Source organism: Atractosteus spatula (genome assembly GCF_055471065.1).
Source record: "Atractosteus spatula isolate fAtrSpa1 chromosome 16 unlocalized genomic scaffold, fAtrSpa1.hap1 SUPER_16_unloc_2, whole genome shotgun sequence".
Taxonomy (NCBI): Eukaryota; Metazoa; Chordata; class Actinopteri; order Semionotiformes; family Lepisosteidae; genus Atractosteus; species Atractosteus spatula.
This window is the reverse complement of record NW_028296632.1, coordinates 633,681-642,122: the sequence shown is the minus strand read 5'-3', so window position 1 is coordinate 642,122 and position 8,442 is coordinate 633,681. Positions and strand designations below refer to the sequence as shown.

The 8,442-nt window shown below is 41.3% G+C and overlaps 1 non-coding gene across 1 annotated transcript; it reads left to right on the top strand.

Annotated features, from left to right (window-relative positions):
* Nucleotides 1–6,958: 6,958 nt before the first annotated feature.
* trnag-gcc (transfer RNA glycine (anticodon GCC)) lies at nucleotides 6,959–7,029 on the top strand. The gene has a single exon. It is a non-coding gene; the product is annotated as a tRNA-Gly (tRNA).
* Nucleotides 7,030–8,442: the final 1,413 nt, after the last annotated feature.

The following is an 8,442-nucleotide window of genomic DNA, read 5'->3' as shown; positions in this document are numbered from 1 at the left end:
ATTGCTTGACTAATTTTAAAAACTAAGTTATAAATGCAGACGCTCCCTCGGTGACGCGCCGGGTGTAAATATCAAAGTATACATTCCCAACAAGAATTGTACCCATCTGTCATGCAAATAAAACACCTTGAATTGAATTGAATTGAGGGAGATAGGGGGACAAATATACTGTAGACAGGCCTCAAGGCAAATAAGATACTTATGGGTACGCAGGCATTCAAGACAGCAACATACAAAACGTTTGCACGTACTGAGTTAAGTTATTACTTGGTTTTCAAAGTGCAATGAAATACAATATTGTTGTTGCTGCTGTTCTGGTTGTTTTTATCCCGTAAAGCGTTTTGAGAAGCCACCTTTAAAGGTGATATATGTTGTAGAACCGCTGATTCTTATGGAATGTGTTCCGCAGGAGATTCAAATTTTTATTTATTTTTTAATCGCGTATCTAAGGAAATCTCAGTATAACTTTGTTCATGAACAAACAGTGGCATGTTACATTGTCATTGTTTTTTTTAACAAGGCTCGCCAGCTAATGTGAATCGAAACCTGTCATGCTAGCTTTTAAAGTCGTGCATGTGTAAACGACAATTAAAATAGAGAAAAAAAGACCTGACTGACAAGATTTAATTAATGCAGATCAGTAAATCAAGGGACAAAACAACTATTGCGCCCGGGTCCTCAATGCGCTTTGACGTGCTAATGCGTTGGTTTAACAGTCCGGGTGTGGCAAGCCCCCAATGTCTCCCGACTTCGGCAAAAGGCACCCGCCTTTCATTGGAAGACAATGAACACACTCTAGCCGTACAGGTGAATATAGCATAAAAGACACCAAGGGATTGGGTGAGCTCCCATCGCAAAAAAAAAAACTGCGAACCTGCACTACAGCGACCATAGTACAGTATGGAGACCAAGACCTTTTACGGGAAGAGACGAGGTGCTTCTGCCGCCCCAGCTTCCAAAGAGCGAAGGGTAAGCAAATACAGCAGACTTCATCTGAAATACGCGATTACAGCGCATATTACAAGGTATTATTGCCGTTTTGAATTTTAAATTCAATTATAATTATTTCTTCGTAGCCTGTTCTTCAAGAAAACACCGCACGGGCGAAACGATCTACCACAAGGACAGTAAAAAAGAAAGCGGTAAGACGGAAAAAAAGAAAAGTTTATTTTGACTTCTGTTCCGCGACTGATGAATACTACTGTGTGACTTTATTTCTTACATGACTTATGTTATTTTGCCACAGGCCGTGGGTCTCTGCTCTCGGCCACTGGCCAGGGTGCCAACCTGTAGAAGCAGCACCTGTATGGAGACATTTCGGCAGCAGCGGGAGCAGTACGATGCATTACTGGGGAGGACTGGGAGGCTAGAGACACTCCTGAAAATGCAGAGGAAGGAGACAGTATGTTCCAGCAGTCAAACAGTTGAGCAGCTGTCTCCTGAAAAGTGCCTCTCCCCGCCGCGCAGGTTGCAATGCCTGGCGGAAGCTCTGCCCCCCGCAGAGCACACACCGCCTCAGGACACTCCATCCCGGCCTCTCAGTTCACCACCGCGCAGGACTCTGTTGATGCTGTCCCCGCCGGCTATCTCCCCCCAGGAAGCACAGCGGAATTCACAGATGCCAGTGGGACGAATAATTCTCCCAGATGTCCAACTGCTACCCATCACCCAGGAGATGGAGGGGGGGTTGTACTTGCAGTGCATCGGCATAGACGGGAAAGCAAGAGCCGACCGCTACGCCGCCCTCGTGTTTCGAAATCTTGTGACTTTTGAAATTTACTGGGGGTGGACCACGTCTGTAAATTTCGATGGGTCCAGAGGCAAAAGTGCCTTGCCTTGCAATCTCCGGGAAACCATTAGTACGATGGTGAATCGGAGATTCTCAACCCTTGCTGCGTACGACTGGAAAAGAATTCGTGATCGGATCAACGAAATGCTTCGTAGGAGGAGGCGGTCTTTTCCTCTTGTCTAACAGTCTGTCCACAAACAAAACATTCCTGTTAGACAAGAGGAATTGGAAAAAAAAACAATGTTGTCAATGAAAACCGGTGTGTGTGTCTCTCCCTGCTGGATGTCCCTCTCACAAACTGCTGAATGAATAAAATAATTTTATTGAAAACGAGTTTGCGATTGTCTGGTCTTTAAATTCTGGAGATACGCGATTCCATATTATATTCCCTTTTAATCAAATTCTAAAAGTATGCTTGTTGACTCCGGTATCGCGTTAGTTAAAGACTTCGATGCTTAAAATGTTTAGGGAGAAATGGAATACTGGTGTGTATGTTTTCTTTAAAGTACCGAGACCAGCCATATACTGTATGTTTAAGTTCCAAAATTAATATCGTTTATGGGCTTCACACGCGTTGCAGTGTGCTCAGGCACTAAGTAAAAGGAGATGCTTCGTATTGCTTGACTAATTTTAAAAACTAAGTTATAAATGCAGGCGCTGCTCTGGTGCGTCGGCTCCTACACAGTGCCTGTCTGCTGTAAGCGTTACAATATACATACCCAACACTGCTTGTACCCATCTGTCATGCAAATAAAACACCTTGAATTGAATTGAATTGAGGGGAGAAGGGGGGGATACTAAAGCCAATACTGGCTCAATGGGCTTTGACGTGCTAATGCGTTGGTTTAACAGTCCGGGTGTAGCAGGCTTCCAATGTCAACTCGACTCGATTGGAAGACAATGAATGTATTTTAGCCCTAAATGAATTAATAGCAAACATGGTTTACATAAAATACATTTTTCCAAGAAAGTTTATAATAATACGATCTGAGCCTACTTTAAAAATAAAGGAAAAGCATTTTCAGAGAGCAATCACACTGTGTTTATGTAGAAAAAGCGATTAGGTTTATGAGCAATCTAATTACCTAATCGCTTAAAACGCTATATAAAATAAAGTTTATTTAGAGATGAATGATCAGTGTGGTAGTTTAAATAATGTGAGTCAGGAAACTAACACAGCGCCACCGGATTTAATAACACAATAAAAACGCTATAAAATAATGTGACACAGTACAGTACAGTACAATAATACTGACCATGACTTTAGAAGCATAAATTACCTTACACTCAATTTAAACACAAGCTGTCTTTCTGTATGAACCTCTAAGCTGGTTCATACAGAAAATGTAGAAATGCATTAGCCTGATTATGATTAAAAACACATAATTAAACACGCGTTTGCGATTTAAATCAGAACACGATTAAAATCAATATAAATGTTTATATTGTAACGCATACTGTCCAGCCTCCATTTCTCTATAAAAATTTACTGTTGCACACACACACACACAATAGAAGCAGGAACCGCTGTCAGAAGGGAAGATATGTTCAAAATATCGCAAATATCGATCATGTTGCGATATTTTGAAATATAAAAGTCAACTGATTGTCCATAATATCGCTTACCTATTTTTTCGAAGAAATGTTTGTTAAAATAAAAGTCCAGCACCAGCTGGATTTGAACACACAACCTGCCAGTTGGTAGTCACGCACCTAGACCAGTAGGCTACAAGAGAGCTCGCATGATCAGGCAGGCGAAACAGCCCTACACAGCCCTGCCGCAGTACACGGATGTAATCATACCGTTATTAAATTCTTGAGATACGCGATTCCATATTATATTCCCTTTTAATCAAATTCTAAAAGTATGCTTGTTGACTCCGGTATCACGTTAGTTAAAGACTTCGAAGCTTACAATGTTTAGGGAGAAATGGAATACCGGTGTGTATTTTTCCTTGTGATATTTTAAGCTCTAGTTGAATGATAGGTGTCGCATTTTAAATCATTTTCGTAGCTAGAAATTATGAAACGCCCTGTTAAAAGCAAGGAAGTTTTTATGCCCGTTGAAGTAAAACAAAATGCCTGACAAAGTATGGCTTGGACAGATTCCAAGTGCTTGTACAAATGTGCTAAAGAAATTATACTTTGAGTATACAGCTTGTCCAAAGTCATCCATTATTAATACTATTAGTAATATCTTCAGTAAAGGCTTTGATATTTCTGATAAAGGTAGGTTGTGTACTTTTGTCCAACTGAGCAATCTTGCTTTCATAAAATATACCAACATTTTAATGACTGATGATTAACATGCTGTAATACACAGTTCAAAATTAAAGGCTCAAATGCTGTACATGAGAGGTTAAGCTCCCCCTGGCGGTTTTACAAGGCGACGCCGGATAGTTAACCACGTGACACCACGTTAACTGCGTCATACCGCGTGATACTGTGACACGCCCACCGGGGTATGCCGCGAAATACCTCACGCATTTTGAATGGCTGCATCTGTACTATTCAGAAATACAATCGAAAATAGTTTTGTGGTGTTTGTATGGATGAAACGTTTCTAAAATGTATAACGTAACAAAATTAAAGACGATTAAAATCTGTAATCTTTCCACTTGTAATGTCATTAGACAGAACAACATGTTTCTGGTTTGTTTTAATTAGTATTAGTTAGTAGTTAGTAGTTTTAATTTAATTAGTATTGCAATTCGCACTGATTCCCTTGCGAAGATATGGACTTAAGAATATTCGTGCCTGGTCAAAAAATGGCATTAAGCACTTAAAATTAATATGGTTAATAATAGTAAACTGTAACATGCTGTAACAAGATCGGTTAAACTGCGAAGAAAATGCTTTCAGAGAAAATGTTTCAGGTGTGAAGAACATAGATCTCCAATGCAATTTCAACCAAACCTGTTCCCACACACCCTGCCCCCACTACCATTAGAATATACACAAAGCACTGAAATCTTTCGAGCTAATGATCAGGTGACCCGAGAGAGAGCGAGAGAAACACCAAGGGGTGCGGAACCAGGGAACTATTTACATGGAAAACGGGCGATCTCCCCAGACTGTCCGCCCGTTTCACTGTTACCTGGATACCTCTTTATTTAGAACTCACTAACACTGATTTTTAGTTTAGAAGGATTCAAGTAGGGTTTTAGATGAAAGGCAGCGACCTTAATCAAGCCCAAATCAGAATTGAACCCATTCAGAGCCTACATTACATTTTAGCGTTTCATTCTGAGCAGAAGACCCTCACACCTGAAGAAGGCTTGCGTTTTCTCTCTTCTCTTTTAAGCATGTGTACAATGTGTAATACAATTAGAATGTGTAATTACAATGCGAATCGTATGAGGGTGGGGGGGAGGTGTCTTTCGCTGGAAATCTCGCCTGCTTCTACTTTACGAGCACAACCCCCTCTCTGCCGGAGTGCTGGCTGTGACGAATTAAACCGGTTTCACAGGTTTCAATCACAGACCATGTGACATGGGAGTCAGGAAACTAACACACAGCGCCACCGGATTTGATAACACTATAAAAACGCTATAAAATAATGTGACTAGGCACAGAACAAGTTTACAGCACAGTACAATAATAAATGCTGACCATGACTTTAGAAGCATAAATTGCCTTACACTCAATTTAAACACAAGCTGTCTTTAGCCCTCTAAGCTGGTTCATACAGAAATGTAGAGATCCAGGCTCAGAACACACAGCTTCATTAGCGAATACATATGCAGGACAACTAGAGAAGACGTTTTACAGAGGATGGATTTTTAGAAACATCCCATCAGTGACATCACTGAAGTCAACTCCTAGGTACTGTAACTGTCGTGTGGATAGTTTCACAAGAATCAGACAAAGGTTTAAGCATCGCTTGTTCTAGATAAAACTGCAAAAAAAACAACAACAACCCATAATGTACTTCTTTGCGGCTCTGTTTGCCCAAATCATATATTCACAACGTGAAATCTAGAAAATAATATTACGTAACCAAAATCCGCAATATGGAAACAGAACCTGTGTAATTGTTGATAGATGATGTACTCGTAACATTTTTTCAAGACGAACTACAACATTTAAAAAATGACTTGTATGTACTTGATATCTCTAATCAATCCACGGGTCCCAGCACAAAACGAAACTAAAACGCATACCGTTTCGCGCTTCTTATTAGTTGCTCAAAAGTAATTTGACCGTATGAAATGCATAATATAAACCTAGAAACATATACGTGAGCAGTACTTAAGCACTGTAGTATCGGTGTTAAGACATACCTCTCAAATACTGTAAATCAAGTTAAAAATATCTCAAGACCGATTCTGGTCATAATGAAACCATGTTTCGTGTATGTTTTCTTTAAAGTACCGAGACCAGCCATATACTCTATGTTTATGTTCCAAAATTAATATCGTTTATGGCCTTCACACGCGTTGCAGTATGCTCCTATTCTTTTTATGCTCAGCTACTAAGATTTCCCTTCAGTGGTAAAATCAGATATGAATATTCAATACTTAAACGGGCACAGTTAAGACATTAAATATACATATACATACTGTATACAGTACAGTTTTCATACGGTAATATGTTTATGTTCCTAAATCAATCTCTTTTATGAGCATGTGAAAGGCATGGTGAATCGATTCTCAAAAATTACTGTACTTTGCATGATTGGAAACAAATGCGTGATTGCGAAATGCTGTGGTGTTACTTTTACAAAGACGGTCAATGAAAAAAAGAATGTTGACCAGGGCAATACTTTGAGTTTACACTTACAGCTTGTCCAAGGTCATTCATTATTAATACTATTAGTAATATCTTCGTTAAAGACTTTGATGGCCACAGCTCAAACATGAGAGGTTGAGCTTTATTAGCTCCACCTTGCGGAAATTCCGGATACTATTATTTTGCTTGTCGTATTATAGGAGAATTTACGGTAACTCGCGGTATTTACCGGTAGCTTGCGGTAGACTGCGTACAGCGTACCGCAAAATAATGCGGTATCGCCCGCGCATTTTGAATGGCTGCATCTGTAGGCTGCCAAAAGTCTCCGAAACCAAATTTTGATAGCAGAAAATTCTCACTCGTCCAGAAGTTCCCTTGGGACCCAACATCCAGCACAGAGTGGTAAAAAAGCGTCTTTTTTATAGACCCTTGCAGCGTGCATTGGTGGTTCAGTGGTAGAATTCTCGCCTGCCACGCGGGAGGCCCGGGTTCGAATCCTGGCCAATGCAGTGGCTTTTGCAGCGAGCGGCTCCATCACTTGCATCCCCTTTCAACTCGCAACTGAAAACCCACTGAAGCTTAGAAGCTGTGAGCCAGGTCAGTACCCGGATGAGGATGACCTACAGGGAAAAGCAAAGCTTACAGCTGGAAGCTGTGTTAATGGAGCCAGCGGTGGGACGCTCACCCTGACGTCTGTGCGGGTCCCAATGCCCCAGTATAGTGACGGAGACGCTGTGTGGTAAAAAGGCGCTGTCTTTTGGATGAGATGTAAAACCGAGGTCATAGCTCTCTGTGGTCATTAAAAGTGACCACCAAAACCTTTGACAAAAGCTCTTGGTAATTGATGGTCTTCAATAATGCTTCTCCTTTAGGTACATTTAAATCAGCTGAAAAATGCTGTGAAATGGGGGGGCACTTCAGGCCAGTGTAGGATTTGAATTTGAATTTTTGAAGAACCATTAAACAGCACGAGAAAGCCCGTACACTGAATTGCAGGGCTTTCTATTCAAAGAAGGACAAAAGAAACTTCCCTGAATTCCATTTTTTGCAGCACAGAGAGGACAGTGGGAACAAGGCCTGTTAGCTCAGTTGGTTTGAGCGTGGTGCTAGTGACGCCAAAGTCTCTGGTTCGATCCCTGTTTGGGCCAGGCAGTCTCCTCCTCTCTTGCCAAAACCTGTTGCTTTCTTGCTGTGGTGAGATTGGTGGTAATGCAAAGACGCCACATACTACCGACAGACGAGAGTGTTGCGGGAGAAGAGAGAAGTGATGGAAGATTGAAGAGTGTCCTAGGTGGAGCCAAGATGAAGTGTCACAATTGCCTAGGGGAGGATTTCAAATGTTTAAGATGGTAAAAATAACCGGAAGTGATCCCCCAGTCCGGCGCAGTCTGACGTACTTCTGTCATATAAAGTAAAACTAGATGTCGAACTGGAGCCTCACCATTTGCATAAGTGAGGCTCCAGTTATACATCTAGTTTCACTTTAAATGACAAAACTGAAGAGACTTAAAAGAGCTGGAGAGGATTTCTTACAACTTTTGAGCCGGCACAGTTTTCGAAAACGTTTTATTTAAGCTGCACTATACAACACAGACAGCCAAGAGTCTCCAAAACAAAACGAATTGACAGATAGAAGAAAAGTCCCACTCGTCCTAAAGTTCCCAAAATCCAGCACTGAGCGTAAACAAAGTGTTCAAGTAGCGTGGGAATGCCACCCCTAATGCTAGCTGGAGTTTGAGTGTCTGGTTCAGAGTTTGCTCAAGAGTTTACCTTTCACAGATGCGCAAAGATGAATGCTGAGGGTGCACGCTTCAAGGCGCCTTACAGTGCAGAGAGTGATTAGAGACAAATCGTGACGTGTGCTCGTTCCCATATACCGTACGCCCCGGGTTGCAGTGCTAGGATGACGTCCAATACCGCTT